The sequence below is a fragment of the Enhydra lutris genome, unplaced genomic scaffold, assembly GCF_002288905.1.
Source record: "Enhydra lutris kenyoni isolate GAN:26980312 unplaced genomic scaffold, ASM228890v2 scaffoldscaffold19, whole genome shotgun sequence".
In the NCBI taxonomy this organism is placed as follows: Eukaryota; Metazoa; Chordata; class Mammalia; order Carnivora; family Mustelidae; genus Enhydra; species Enhydra lutris.
Genome location: NW_019154103.1, coordinates 4,978,167 through 4,991,792, shown reverse-complemented (window position 1 = coordinate 4,991,792; position 13,626 = coordinate 4,978,167). Strand labels below are relative to the sequence as shown.

At 47.7% G+C, this 13,626-nt stretch overlaps 1 protein-coding gene across 2 annotated transcripts in view; it reads left to right on the top strand.

Moving 5' to 3' along the window:
- LOC111148388 (LHFPL tetraspan subfamily member 2) overlaps positions 1 to 13,626 on the top strand; it is a 155,275-nt gene that overhangs the window by 13,062 nt on the left and 128,587 nt on the right. The window contains exon 2 of one of the 2 annotated variants that reach the window (XM_022504902.1): positions 1,971 to 2,044. The gene's annotated coding sequence lies outside the window, so the exon portion shown is untranslated. Of the gene's footprint in view, positions 1 to 1,970; positions 2,045 to 9,436; positions 9,496 to 13,626 lie in introns of those variants that run through there. The other variant, XM_022504903.1, reaches the window with a different exon arrangement.

Here is a 13,626-nt window from a genome sequence, read left to right as displayed (position 1 = left end):
CTGTTTCTTTTCTCGAGTAGTCAGATTTTATATCTAGGTTGGAGGAAAAGTATTGTCTGAGAGGAGAAGTGTGTGCTTGCTTTGGTGGCTCATACACTAAAATTGGAATCACACAGGGGTGCCTGGGTGGCTCAGTCGGTTAAGCATCTGCCTTCCGCTCAGGTCATGATCCCAGGGTCCTAGGATTGAGCCCCGCATTGGGCTCCCTACAGAGGGGGGGAGCCTGCTTTTCCCTCTCCTCCCTGCTTGTGTTCTCTCTCACTCTCTCTCTTTTCTCTCTCAAATAAATAAAATCTTAAAAAAAAAAATAAAAAGTAAAATAAAGTTGGAACAATACAGAGATAAGCATGGCCCTGTAGCAAGGATGACAGACAAATCTGCGAAGCATTCAGTATTTAAAAATGAATGGATGGAGGGTGCCTGGCTGGCTCAGTTGGAAGAGCATGCGGGTCTTGATCTTGGAGTCGTGAGTTTGAGCCTCACACTGGGTGCAGAGATTACTTAAAAATAAAAAATCTTTAAAGAAATAAAGATAAATGTTTCTTGGGGAAATGAAATCCTCCTGCAGTGGTGGGCCCTGGGCTCTCTACCCATCAATCTGCAGGGCTAGGAGGAGTTCTGAGCATCAACAAGGACGGGTATTTTCGTGTGAACAAAAATGGACACCATAGGTAATAGGCCAGGCCAGCTCTTCTGTACTCTGCACCCTCCCCAACCCCACTCCCAGCGCTGCCCCCCATTTAGAGCATCTGGATCACCTGGAGGGCTTTTAATAACACACATGGCTGGGCCCTACCCTCAGAGATTCTGAGTTGCTAGGTCTAGGGTGGGCTGAGAATCTGGATTTCTAACACATTCCCAGTTGATGCTGATGCTGCTAGTCTGGGGGGACACTTTGAGAACCACAGGAACACCAGGCACGCCTTGACCTTCTGGAGGGTGTGTTGGGACAGGCAGGCTCCACTCCCAGTGGGGTGTCTGCCTCTGGGGAATGGCCCCGTGCTGGAGGAGCCAGTAATGGGGAAGCCATGGTTGCCTGGAGTGCCAGGGGGACCCCAGCTTGGAGCCTTCTCTCTCAGTCCTCTGCACACAGGCCAGGGAGGTGGCATTCAGGGGACTCTCAATCAGTGGGACTCCCATGGCCTCCTTTAATACCTTCTTTTCTGTGGTGTTCCCGGACCATGCTTCTCTCCTCTGTAAGACCCTTCATAGTCTTGCCATTGGCCTTAAGGTAAAGTCCAGACTCTCCTAAAATGGCTGCAGGGCCTTTTGTGATTCCCTTCCTTCACAGTTTCATGTCTTGCCAGTCTTCCTCTTGGCCTCTGGAATACTCCAGTGCTCATTAACCTCTTTCTTGGGAGAGTTCACTCTATTCTTCCTGCTTCAAGAGCATCCAACTTGGCTGGTGCCTCTGCCAGACAGGCTATTTGCCTGTCCTCTTAGTCTGGCCAACTCCTGCTTGTCAGACCTCAGCTTGGCCGTCACTGCTCGGGTGAGCTCCCTTTGACCCTTCCGGGACCAGCTAGTACTTCTGTAAAGGCTTCACATCACCTTTTTTTCTAACTTGCCTCTTATCAGCTGCATCAGGGTCCTGATTACTCGCTGTTTCTGTCTCTGTCTCTCTGGATTGTAAGCTCCCAGAGGGCAGCCAACCCATCACATGCTCAGTCATGTGACTCTGGGCATGGCATGGTGCTTCAGTGAGAAGGGTACTGCAGGGGAAGAAACTGAGGCAAAGGTAGGTTAAGTACCTACCTGGCTTAGAATTACCCTGTCACTGAGTTTACCCTGTCACTGAGTTCCAGCACTGGGATTCTAACCCAGGGTTCCCTGACCCAACCCCCCTTCCTGGCCAGACTTTCTGCTTTGAGACCAAGGAGCCTAGGTGTGGTCTGCAGGCCTTTCCTGAGCGCATTAAAAGACTGCTTGTTCCAGATTAACCAAAATGGCCCTTTCTTATTGTTTTTCAGGTCAGCGGGGAAGCAGACTCTTGAATTCACAGCTGGCCTATGGTTTTGCCTCTTGTTACAGAGCACTCACACAGGTAAGGACCTGCTCGTGCTCAGGTGGGTTGTAGGCAAACTCTGGCCCTGATGATGTGCTTTGATAACCACCCAGAGTTCTCATTCATTAAAAAGAAAATCCTGTATGTAGGGTGACACTTCCTGTAAGAAAGGTGTGAGTGGTCCCCTGCCCCTGTGGGGAATTGCAGGGCGAAGGTGTTTACTTGGCTGGCTTTCTCCTGGGCATTGCTGGCCTTCTCATTACCAACATTTTTTGCTTTGAGTGGGGCTCCCTTCTGCAGTCCATGGGAGTTTGGTCCTTTAGAATTATTTTTCCTCATTTAAGACCCAGCCCAAATATCATATGTTATTGATCAGACTGTTTCAGCGAGAGGCTTTTTGGAGCCTAGCCTTTCCTCTCAGCTTTACGGCAGAACCAATCACAGCCTGTCCGCTCACACAGCACTCTCGCTCCCCGTGTGAGCTGGATGTATTTGTTCGTGCACAACTTCTTCCTGTAGTCTGTGAGTTCCTTTGCTGCCATCTCCCACCTAGCCCGTTTCCTGGCATGGAGCAGACTTTCAATAAATGAATAAATATGTTTGATGAAGAAAACATTCTTGGTGACAAAAACATCATAATGTATTTCTAAGCCAATTAAATGATTTGTAGAGTGCCTCTTTGCTCATATGACCATGTATAATTGAGAATTTACCATAATAAGTCAATAGGAGTTTAGATTCCTCCCCCAATGAAAAGGCGTTTTCATGTCATCGTCTTTCTATGGAATAGTAAGTGGAGCTAGGTCATGGAGCACTGATGTGCTAACTGACAGCCTGTGACCATGAGCAGCCAGCCCTCCTGGCTGCCTTGGGAGAGACCATTGTCAGCTAGACCCCGGGAGCCCTGGTCAGTCCCAGCACTGAACATGTGTCCAAATGTGTAGGCGGTAAGGGAGCAAACAAGAGACTTGCCCAGTTTACAACCAAGAGGAAATAAAAATATTTCTGAGTGATTTGAGCAATTGCTCTTAAAACACAGTTGAGGTTTAACTAAGGTTAGCAAAAACCTTTTAAGTCATTGCATCTCTGTCTTTCCCAAACTTCTCCGCATGATGGGTTCTTTGAGATGTGGGCTGATTGGCTTGATGCTGTTTTGTTTCACCCTGGGTATTGGGAGTAGCAGCCCCCAGGCTGGTGGTTCACTGAGTATTGAAACCAGCATGGGACCTGGGTCTTCACATAGGAGAATATGGTTTTGAGTCTTTGCTCTTCCCTTCCTCTCCTGCCTCCCCATGAACACACTACTCATTGTTTGGCCTTTCCAGCTATTCCGGTGAGGTGTGTGGAGCGCTGAAGCAAAGAGAAAGGAGTCTTCTTCTGGTTTCTGCATTCCTAGTAGAGGTCCTGGCCGATGAGTCACACGTAAAAGCAGTCACATAGCTGTGGTTTCTTTTACCTGGTGCTGAGCCCCAGATACACAGCTGCGTGCGAGAATTTAGTGAAAGACAAGGCAGCCCAAGAAGTCTGAATCTCAGCTGACCCTTTTCATGTTCTTAAAATTTCCTAAGGCTTGGGTAGAGTGAGGACTTGAGCTTTGCCCAGGAATTTGCAGTCTCCATGGAAGCCAGTTTGTCTAGCATACTTGAAAAATAAATTAAGGAAATTAATTGCAGTTTAAAAGCCCAGATGGTAAGATATGAGTGAGTTTTAGCTTTTTAGGTTTTGGAATTTGAGATATTATTGCCTGTTGTGTGCTGCACTATTCCTGTGGAGGCCATATGCAAGGTGGTGGCCGTGTGTCTGGTTTTTACGCTGCCAAATACATAGGGAGTGCTTACCAGTTAGTAAGCATTAGCAGCTTATTGAGCTTCTAGGAGATACCTGATTCTTAGAGCGACTCCTGGTTTACAATACAAGTCTAATCTAATTAGAAAACGAATGTGGTGGGTGAGGTCATCAAGTTCCTGAGCTGGTCCTCTTCCTTACAGCACAGGCACACAGAGGTATGCATCCAGACACAATTCACTAGCATTCCGTAGTCAAACCTTGACCACCCCACATCATTCTCAGTAGCCCAAGAAGTGATACAGTTCCTGGATTTTCTTAGAGCTTCTGAACTTTGGGATGGGGGAGGGGTGGTTCTTCTTTCACGGAATGTTTACTGTTTCTAAAGATGGGCCTGCTGGTGCCTCAGCAGAATTTGTATATTAGGGCCTGTGTGTGTGTCTGTGTGTGTTTAATATAGCCATTTTGGAGTGTTGGCCTTGATCCAAAGACTCTGTCCAGCTTGGGCCCCTTGTGTCCAGGGTAGACACTTGGGAGCCATCAGAGCAAAGGCAACAAGCAGACACAGCGACTGTGCTGCTGGTCTCAGGCCCCAGTGTCATTAGTGAGTGGGGACTGACTCTGTCCTTTATTGCTGAAATGGCAGGGAACCCAGACTGCATGTGGTTCTAGATAACACAGAAAAGAAATGGCCCATCTCCCCTCAGGTATCTGGGTTTTTTGTTGTTGTTGTTTTTCAGGTGAAACCTTTTATCTTTTCTTCTTCTTAAAGAAGAAACAAAGTCTCCAAAATAGGCTTTCAAGTTTCACTGCAAAGCTGCACCCAGGAATTGACAGCTGCGGGAGGGGGAGTTTGCTTTTTTCTCCATGTCCAGGGAACAGTCAACGCGTCATTTAGGAGCCACTTTGTGCTTTGATCAGGTGGCTTGTCCACTGTGGTTTGTTGGCTGGTTTGTCTTATCCACTGTAGGAGTTTGTTGTTGATTTCAAGATAACTTATAAGTAGTTTCCAGGATGACTTGCTTGTAAATAGATGCTCTTGGACTTCTCCTTTATGAAGGGACTGTTGTTGTGATCACTCTCCGGTCCTCTTCCAATTAAGAAATGGCTGTGTCCTGTTCCTCAGCATCTTCTTAAAATTACGGACCCAAGATGGAAGGAGGCCTTCGGGTAACTAGTTAATAAAAATAACTTTCCCAAATAGGAGAGGAAGCCCTTTCACTCTCTTTTAATGGTGAAGAGTAAATACTGTGCATTTTAAATGTTTCCATTTCTCTTGAAAGCATTTCTTACATGGCACGGTTCTGAGGCTTCTGGAATCCTATTCTCTCAAATCCCTTTTTCAAAGCTGGACAGACCCCTGCCTGGCTCCTTTCAGCCCACCTCCATTGATGCTTATCTCTTTTCTCTTTTATTTCCTGACAGCCACGCCTGGTGCTCACCTCCCTGCCCTTTCCCCCCCGCCCTGTGCCTGCCTGGGGTTGCTGCGGGTGTCCTTCTCCCCTTTCTGGTCACAAACTGGAAAAGAAAACAAATAGCCCAAGCTCCCCTTGCAGCCCAGCAGGCCAGGGTAAATAGTCCTCATTCTCCTTGTTCTTGGGTTCAAAGTGCACTTCACATTTTATGGGGGTGATGAGCCCTCCCAAGGTGCTGGTTTGAGGGGGCCTGCATCTGAGCCTGGTGGACAATTAACCATACTGACCTTTTCCTTTTGCCTTCGCCTTTCTGGCTGAGTTGACATTAATGCCATGAGTGAGAAGGGGCTGCTGTTCTTTTGAGCAGAGCACCAGGCCCGGGTGGAGAAACATCTGATCTTGTTCAAAGGGGCTGTCTCTGAAGCATGAAGATTGAACTGATCGTGACCCCACCCTGGGGGAAGGAGAATCACCCTCTGGAGAACCCGCCTGGAGGAGGGAGCTGTTAGTTACTAATCCCATTGGCTTGTGGGTCTTCAGGGTCTTATATCCGTTTAAAAGAGAGAATTGGGGTTGGAGGTCATAAAATAGGCCTTAAATTGGAGGAGCAGGGGGTCATTTCGTCTAATTTTGTGGTTGTTATTGAGGAATAAAAGGCAGAGGAGATAATTTCATTAGCCCTTTTGAGGTCTTTATCACAGTGAGATGGCCCTTGGGGGTGGAGCAGGGCCTCAGGAGCTCTGGCCTGTTGCCTGCCAGTGGCCCTACAGCTGCATTTCCATGGACCAGGGGAGGGCTTGGGGAGGCACAGTCACTGTTCTGGGCAGGAATGTAGCTTTCCCTGCTCTACGCTAGAGTTAGTGACTTAAAGCAGTTGGTTGGTATCCCTACAGAGCTCTCTGCCAGTTCCTCAGGAGCATGGCATTCACACTGAAAAGAGGGGAATCCACCAGACAAGAGAGCTCCTTTAGAATTGGGATCCTGTCTTTTACTTCCGGGGAAGGCTGGCCAGTCACCTGTTGACGTGATTTATTTGGAGCCTGATGGTCATCACATTCCTTTGAGCTGAGCAGTTTTCAAAGTGTTAAATCTTACAGTGGGGATTTGGCAAGAAAGTGAGAGCTGTGCCTTCTGTTTGCTTAGTGCTGTTCTGTCCCTAGCGTATGTTCACGTCTACCGCTTCCTAGAGCCCTGCTCGGTAGGCATGGATCCCTTCCCATGTGGACAGAGAAGTTCTGGGACTCATTCTTGGTTTCCCAATAGGGCAGTAGGGGAGCTGGGATTCTATCCTGGCCTTCTAACTTGCAAATTAGGTTCTCTGTGATCATTATTGAAGAAACAGAGGAGAGAGGAGGAAGAGGATAGTGATAAAGGTTGTTCCAAGAGAAGGAAGAGAAAAGTAGTGGTAAATAGATAGTTCTCTGCACCAGTCACAGCTGGCACCATTCCCCAAGGCAGCCTGGTTTCTTTCGAAAGGGGAGCGAAGTGACCAGGGTGGGCAGGGCAAGGCAGGGTGGCACTGGGCGAGATTGGAGAGGGGAGGATAGGGAGGGTGATTTGTGTATCTGACAGTCATGAAATGTTGAGTCACTTCTGGAATGCCCAGGCGTATGATAAGGAAGGACAGTGCCATCAAGTGTCCACATCGCTGCTGCTCGCTGGTTTATTTCTGGGGCCCAGCTCTTCCCATGTCCCTCTTCATATTCTTCCTGTCTCATGTCTGATCGTCTTCTTTTCTAGCTTCTCCCTCTCTACTGCATACATTTCTGCCTAATGTTTATGAACTTGGCTCTGAGAAACAGAAAACTTCTATTAAAATGTGCTAACAAAAACCTTCACCACTGTGAAGTGCGTTTGATCATAGATGGAGTGTGTAGAGTTCTACTCAAAATCTCTACCTCCCCTAGATTCAGGAGCTGATATTTCCCCCCCATAAAGTGATCATGGAGACTGAAGGCATCTCCCTTTCGGGTAGATGTGGTGCTCTTGGGAACTCTCCAGAGAGAAAACTCCAGCCTAGTATTTTCCTGAAATGTTAGCTGAGGGTAATTTGCCGGGGGGGGGGGGGGGCAGGAGGGAGTTTAACTTGTTTCCCTAATGCATCTCAACTTTCTGTTCAAGAATCATTGCCGTGTAATACTTAGAGGCAAGAGTCCTCTTACCTTGGCTGTGTGCTGTTCCTTCCCTTCATTACAGTGGCTAATCAGAAATTGGCTGGACTTCAGTGCCTCTTAAAAGCTTTACTCCCTGGCTGTGTCCAGGAAGTTGAAGTGCAGTGTCAGAAATGATGTGAGTTGATGAAGAAGAAATAAACAAACCCAGGCAACATGCAAGGAAGCCCTGGCAGCCTTACTTCTGTTTTTCTGTAGTTTTGATCTGAAGGAAGCAGATTTCCTCTGTGTGCAGGGAATGGGCTGTGAGGGTCCCCGTGCCAAGGAGGCTGAGATGTGCGTGCCAGTAGGCCTTCTAGCGTAGGGCTCCACGTAGTCGAATCCACTCTGGGATGAAAACGAGTCGTTTGTGCTTGGCAGAATTGAGATAAGTCACACGTCTGCAGCCTGAGCTATATGGACATGAAGTATAAATAGCATCTGTTCAGGGAAGCAGAACATTCCAGAATGCTTCAGGCCCCCCTTGGCAGTGAAGTAGGGAGTGCAGTAGGAGAGCTGGAAGGAACTTAAAAGAGCTTGTCCAAGTCCTTTGATTTCAGTTAAAGACAGCAAATGACTTGCCCAAAAGCCCATGGGGGCAGGAGCCCTGTCTGTCATGCCATTCACATTTATAACTTTTGTCCCTGGCATGCAGTAGGTGCTTACTATGCACTTGGTAGGTGAATGAATGATGTAAGTGAAGGTAGGGCTTCTGACTCCTAGTCCAGTGCTCTCTGAGGTATTTATATAGGCTTAAAGTGTAAGAAGAGGTGCCAAGTAGCTTGTATATAGTTTATTGTGATTACACGTAGATTAGAAAATCGAGAGGTGGCGAGGTTAAACTTGGCGAGATTTAATTTGAGATTAAACTTGATTGCTTCAAGTTGGTAGTGAAGTTCAGGGGAAGACAGGCCTTCTGAGGCTTGGGGGTGGGCGGGAGGAAGGACTGCCATATTGTGTGTGCCAATGGTACCCTGTGGAGTTGGGCAGAACCTGGGCTGTGGAGAGGTGATGGCCCCCCTCGCAGCCTCCCTGGAGGAATCCAGACACCTGTGGAACAAACAGGCTTGAAGTGGCCCCTCCACCCACGAACAGTACCCACAGCTGGGGGCCCACCCTCCTTCTGTGGCCCAGGGGGGACATGCTCCATGGAAGTCATGGAACTTTTCAGTCTGTTGTGCAAGTGCGTGGGTACAGGCTGGTGTGGGTGTGTTTGGGGGGGGAGGGCCCTGCAGTGATGGAAGGAGGACTTACTTCTCTATACTGATAAGACACCAGGAGCCAGCAAATCAGGGTGGTTGCCACTGCCCAGGCTCATTTCACAGACTGCAGCATTGGCTTCTGTCAGTGGCTGCGAGCACATAAATCGGGTCACTACCATGTGCTGTACCCAGAAGCCCACAGTGGGAAGCCACACTGCTGCTCTCAGGCCCTTCTCCCTGGTTGAACTGCCCAGTTAATTCATAAGAGAAGATTTACCATTACATGGAGTTTTAAAAATTTAGAATAGCTTTGGAGGTTAATTCAAGATTAAAAGTTGCCAGAGAGGGGTCGCCTGGCTGGTTTAGTCAGTAAAGCAAGCAACTCTTGATCTCGGAGTTGTGGGTTAGAGCCCCATGTTGGGGATAGGGTTTTACTTAACAATAAAGAAAAATTCTGAAAGTCGCTGAAGAGAATTTGTAAGGTCAAGAATTTTTGTCTAAATTCACAAATACTGAGTGAGGACATGCTTTCGTTTGCCGTTTGGTAAGTTGCGTTGACCCCCAGCACCTGGTTCATCTGCCCATTCCCCCCACCCTCCAAGCCTGGATGGAGGTGTGTGTGTCTCCTTAAATTGACCTTTGGGCTTCACTATGTGGCGTTGATGTCCTGGGTGAGTGTGCTTCCTCTGGATCCCTGGGCACTGACCACTTTCCTGTGAAGTGTTCTGTGCCACCTCAGGGAGAGAACACTGTTGTTTTTGGAAATTCTTCTTCCCTGATGGCCCTTTCACTGGGTCACCTGACTTTGCTGATAGTGACTTCTTGGGACGTCCCCTTGCTTCTCTCCAGGAAGTAGTGGCAGACATCCCATCTCCCGGTGGGTCACAAGACAAGCTGTATTCTAACCTTGATTGATGACCACAGAAAGAATCAGCCAGGTGAGTGGCTTCAGTTCTGTATTAAAGGACACAGGGATTACTGATCTAGAGCTGGCAGGAGTGTTGCAGGCCAGAAAAGGGTCTGACCTGGTCTCCGCAGCAGGATGAAGAACGATGACCATTGGCTAGATTAATAGAGCTTGAATAAAAAGAGCAAGCTTCATCTTGCACAGTGGCATAAATCATTACTTTGTTTTTTGGTGACAATCAGGCTTTGGGAATGATCTTTTGGTAGTGTCCCCAGTCTGGTATGTGAACTTGTCATGCGGGCTGTTGCCAGTGCTGATGTAGTGTGCGTGTCCTCGTGTGCAGCGCCTGCCTGGGGCTTTGCAAGGGAATGGGAAATGTTTTACTTGAAGTGAAAATATGCTGTGTGCAAAACCATGCAAATTAGAAACAAATTCAATTTTTAAGACTACAGATATGTCGACAAAAACAGCTTATTTGGAATATCTAGTTTCTTGACATCATTTACGTGTGGGGAATACCTGATTGATTTCTTCAGGATTCTTTTTTTTTTTTTTAAAGATTTTATTTATATATTTGACAGAGGGAGATCACAAGTAGACAGAGAGGCAGGCAGAGAGAGAGATGGGGGGGGGAAGCAGGTTCCCCACTGAGCAGAGAGCCTGATGCGGGACTCGACCCCAGGACCCCGAGATCATGACCTGAGCCGAAGGCAGTGGCTTAACCCACTGAGCCACCCAGGCGCCCCGATTTCTTCAGGATTCTTAAAAGTACAAGCAATGCGCGGTGGGAGTGCCTGACTCCCCAGCTGTGAGCCCTGAGCATTTATGTACGATAATTTAGAAAGCAGACCTTTTCGTGGAGAAGTGTGGTGTCGTTGCCTGTTCATGAAGGCGCACTTTATATTTCTTTACTTATTGTACTGCATGTGGTATAGTTTCATTTCAGTAGTTCTCTGTCTTTTTTAAAGCAATCTGTAGAGGTCTGTAACCACAGTGGCAGAAAGGAAGTTACTGGAAGTTTATATATTAGCGTTCATGTTTACAAAATTAAATGCTCAAATGTGATAGAATTGTGTATTCATAGGATTCTAACTCGTTTATATAAGTTTAATCTTAATAAGTTAGAAGATTGGTTCATATTCGTGATTTTCTTATTGCAAAGTGAAATAGTATGTATATACTATTTCAGTCATTGATTACTCCCCATATAAGGTATAAATGATGTAAGTACAGTTTTATAGAGAGTAGGGGTGTAAAAATTAAAGTCTGTGATTATTTTACAAGTATCTTGTTCTTGGTTTTACAAGTCAGAGAACTTTAAAATTCGAAGTCGTTAATGTGCCCTGTCTTTTCTTCCATTTATTTCTTCTGTATTTTTTCTAGCTGATCACTTCCCCTGCTGTGCTCTTTCCCAGGAACCGGGATTAAATCCCTGATCTCCACCCCAGTTTAATCAACCTCTGTTTGTAACGTCTGAACCCTGGGGTCTTGGTGAGAGGACCGAGTTTTTCTTCCATTCTGGCCAGGTGCCAAGGATGTCTTGATCCTTGTCTTCTGGTCCTTACAGATGGAGCCCAGTTGTACCTAACAAGCAGCGCAGCTCATCTTGAAATGAAGGAGTATGCATTTTCTATAACCTAAAATTGTTAATGATTAAATACACAGGATTGGATTTTGTTTGCTGATTATGCAGTCTGTTTAGGTATTTTACCAATTAGTAAACACTCGAGAGCTATTATATATCAGGCTCTTGGGAGAAGAGAATGTTTGGGAGACAACCCTTTCCAGCCGCATTTTAGTGCTGGAGCTGGTCCAGGGCCAGGGCAGGACGGAGTCGGTGTCTGGGCGGGTTTTGTGGTGGGGAAGGCCTTCCCTGCAGGTTTTGTAGTGGGGAAGGCCTACCCTTGCTCAGGGAGGCTTGGGTTCCAGTCTCTGCTCTGTACACCCAGGCTCTCTGACCTTCAGCAAGTTACTAGGCTTCCTGGGGCTTAGCTTCCTTCTCCGTAAAAGGGGGATAATCATACCCACGTATGGAATTGTTGAGAATTAACTGAGATGACCTAGGTAAGGCTTACCTAGTAGGAGGTGATTGTAATTGCAGCTATAGTTGGCCTGAGTGATCCAATCATTACTGAAAGTTTCTTAATTGTTGTTACCGGCCCCCCAACCTGAGGTGCTCAAAGCATGTTTGTAGCTGATTTTTTTTTTTTAAAGATTTTATTTATTTATTTGACAGAGAGAAAGATCTCAAGTAGGCAGAGAGGCAGGCAGAGAGAGGGGGGGGGGGAAGCAGGCTCTCTGCTCAGCCCGATGCGGGGCTCAATCCCAGGACCCTGAGATCATGACCTGAGCCGAAGGCAGAGGCTTAACCCACTGAGCCACCCAGGCGCCCCTGTAGCTGATATTTTGAGGGCTGTTGCCCCTCCTCAGCACAGGTCCCACCGTTTCCGTATCAGCCTGCTGGGGACAGAGTTTCCTGGCACTCAGGGCCTGTGTTTACGCTTGTCTGCAGCACACAGCTTCTGGACACAGGCATTTCCCAGGGCTTCCTTTGCCTTTAGGATCAAAGGAGTTCTAGAGCGTGTATTTGACTGGAGGTAAAATTAATAGTCATTTAGAAATTAAATTAGCTCAGCGGCAGATTTGTTCTAGAGTCCTTGTTTGCAGGGAGGAATGCCTGCTGAGTGAGGGTTATGCCCAGGGACCGTCTGCCCTGTGGGACAGCTGAGATGTGACCTCCTGGGGTAAAATGTAGCTGGAAAGGAGGATGCAAAGCCAGAAATTGTACAGAAAGTGTTTATGTTTGTCTTGGGAGAATGGCAACACATCACACACCATTAACGGGCCTGGCCTGCTAATAGTCTGCTGTGCTGTTTGCACCAGCCCAGCGATGTAATTTATTTCACTGAGGGAATTGTGGTTTTACGTGCCATGTAGTGGTGTCACCGAAACCTTGTTTTAAGAGGAAAATAGCAATTAATGTTTGGAGTAGGAAGTAGCTTTACAAACGTGTGATGGAAGAGACCCAATAAAAATGATGATCAGGAGTTCCCCAAAGGTGAACGTAAGAGTTTATAAATGGTGTTTTCTGTCTGGTAAGTGGACAGCCTTTGATTTGTAAGTGAAAGAGTAGTAAGACTGCCACACACTGAGCAGGGCGTGGAAGAGTGGACCATGGTGGGGAGGAGAGAGCGGCTCCTGGGGACACGCAGGCAGGTATCAGTGCTGTCAGAGCTACAGGTGGCAGAGGGCGAAGGCATGTTTGGCCAGCCTGGGCCCCGTCTGTGTCCCTGCTGCCTTCGTCCTGCTGGGGGATGACAGACAGACAGGACCCTCCCACAGTGCACAGGTACCACTACTGAGAGAGGAGCTGTGAATCCGTGGATCCAGTTAGCCCCTAGAAAGTCAGTCAGCTGTCTGTGCATGGTTCAAAAACAGAGGGAGAGATCATGAGGGCTCTACCAGGAGTCTGCCCAACCGTCTGTTCTAGCAGAGTGTGTCCCTTCCCCCAGGGCTGCCCAGCCTTGGGGCTCTTGACATTTTGTGGGGGATAGTTCCTTGTCGGGCTGTTGTGTGCCTCGTAGGATGGTGAGCAGCCAGACGCGCTGGGGTGAGGGCAGGGAGGGCCAGCTGGTCTTGGCTGAGAACTGCTGCTGTAGACAGAGTGCTCCTAGGTGCTCTCTGTTGGTGATTCCCTCAGGTGGTCTCGGGTCAAGGTCATCTCATACATCCTCTTTCCTTTATGAGGATGATTGAATGAGTAAGAGAAAATAAAAAAGGCAGTGTGAAGCGCAGGGGGTGACTCAGAGGTGAGGGGTATGAAGACTTAGGGATTTACTTCTCAAGGGAAGGCAGCCTCAGTTCTCTCCTGGAAGTTTCTAAAGGCCAAAGCCATATAGAGAAGAGTGATTCGTCCAGTTTCACAAACGTCTGCCTTGTCAGGTCAGAATTTCTTGGTAATAGTAGGGCTCATGGCCAGTTTCTCAACCTCAGGTCTGTTTATCAAGTTTGGAGAGTGCCATTGGGGCTGTTTCCCTGAGGTTTTTGATTAGTGTTTTGAAAAGCAATCACTCTGGTTCCTTTTTGTCTGGCTCAGCCCCTGAAACAAGCAATTCTGAGGGTTCGCCTCCAGGCTCAAGGGCATTCTCTTTACCTCAGGGTC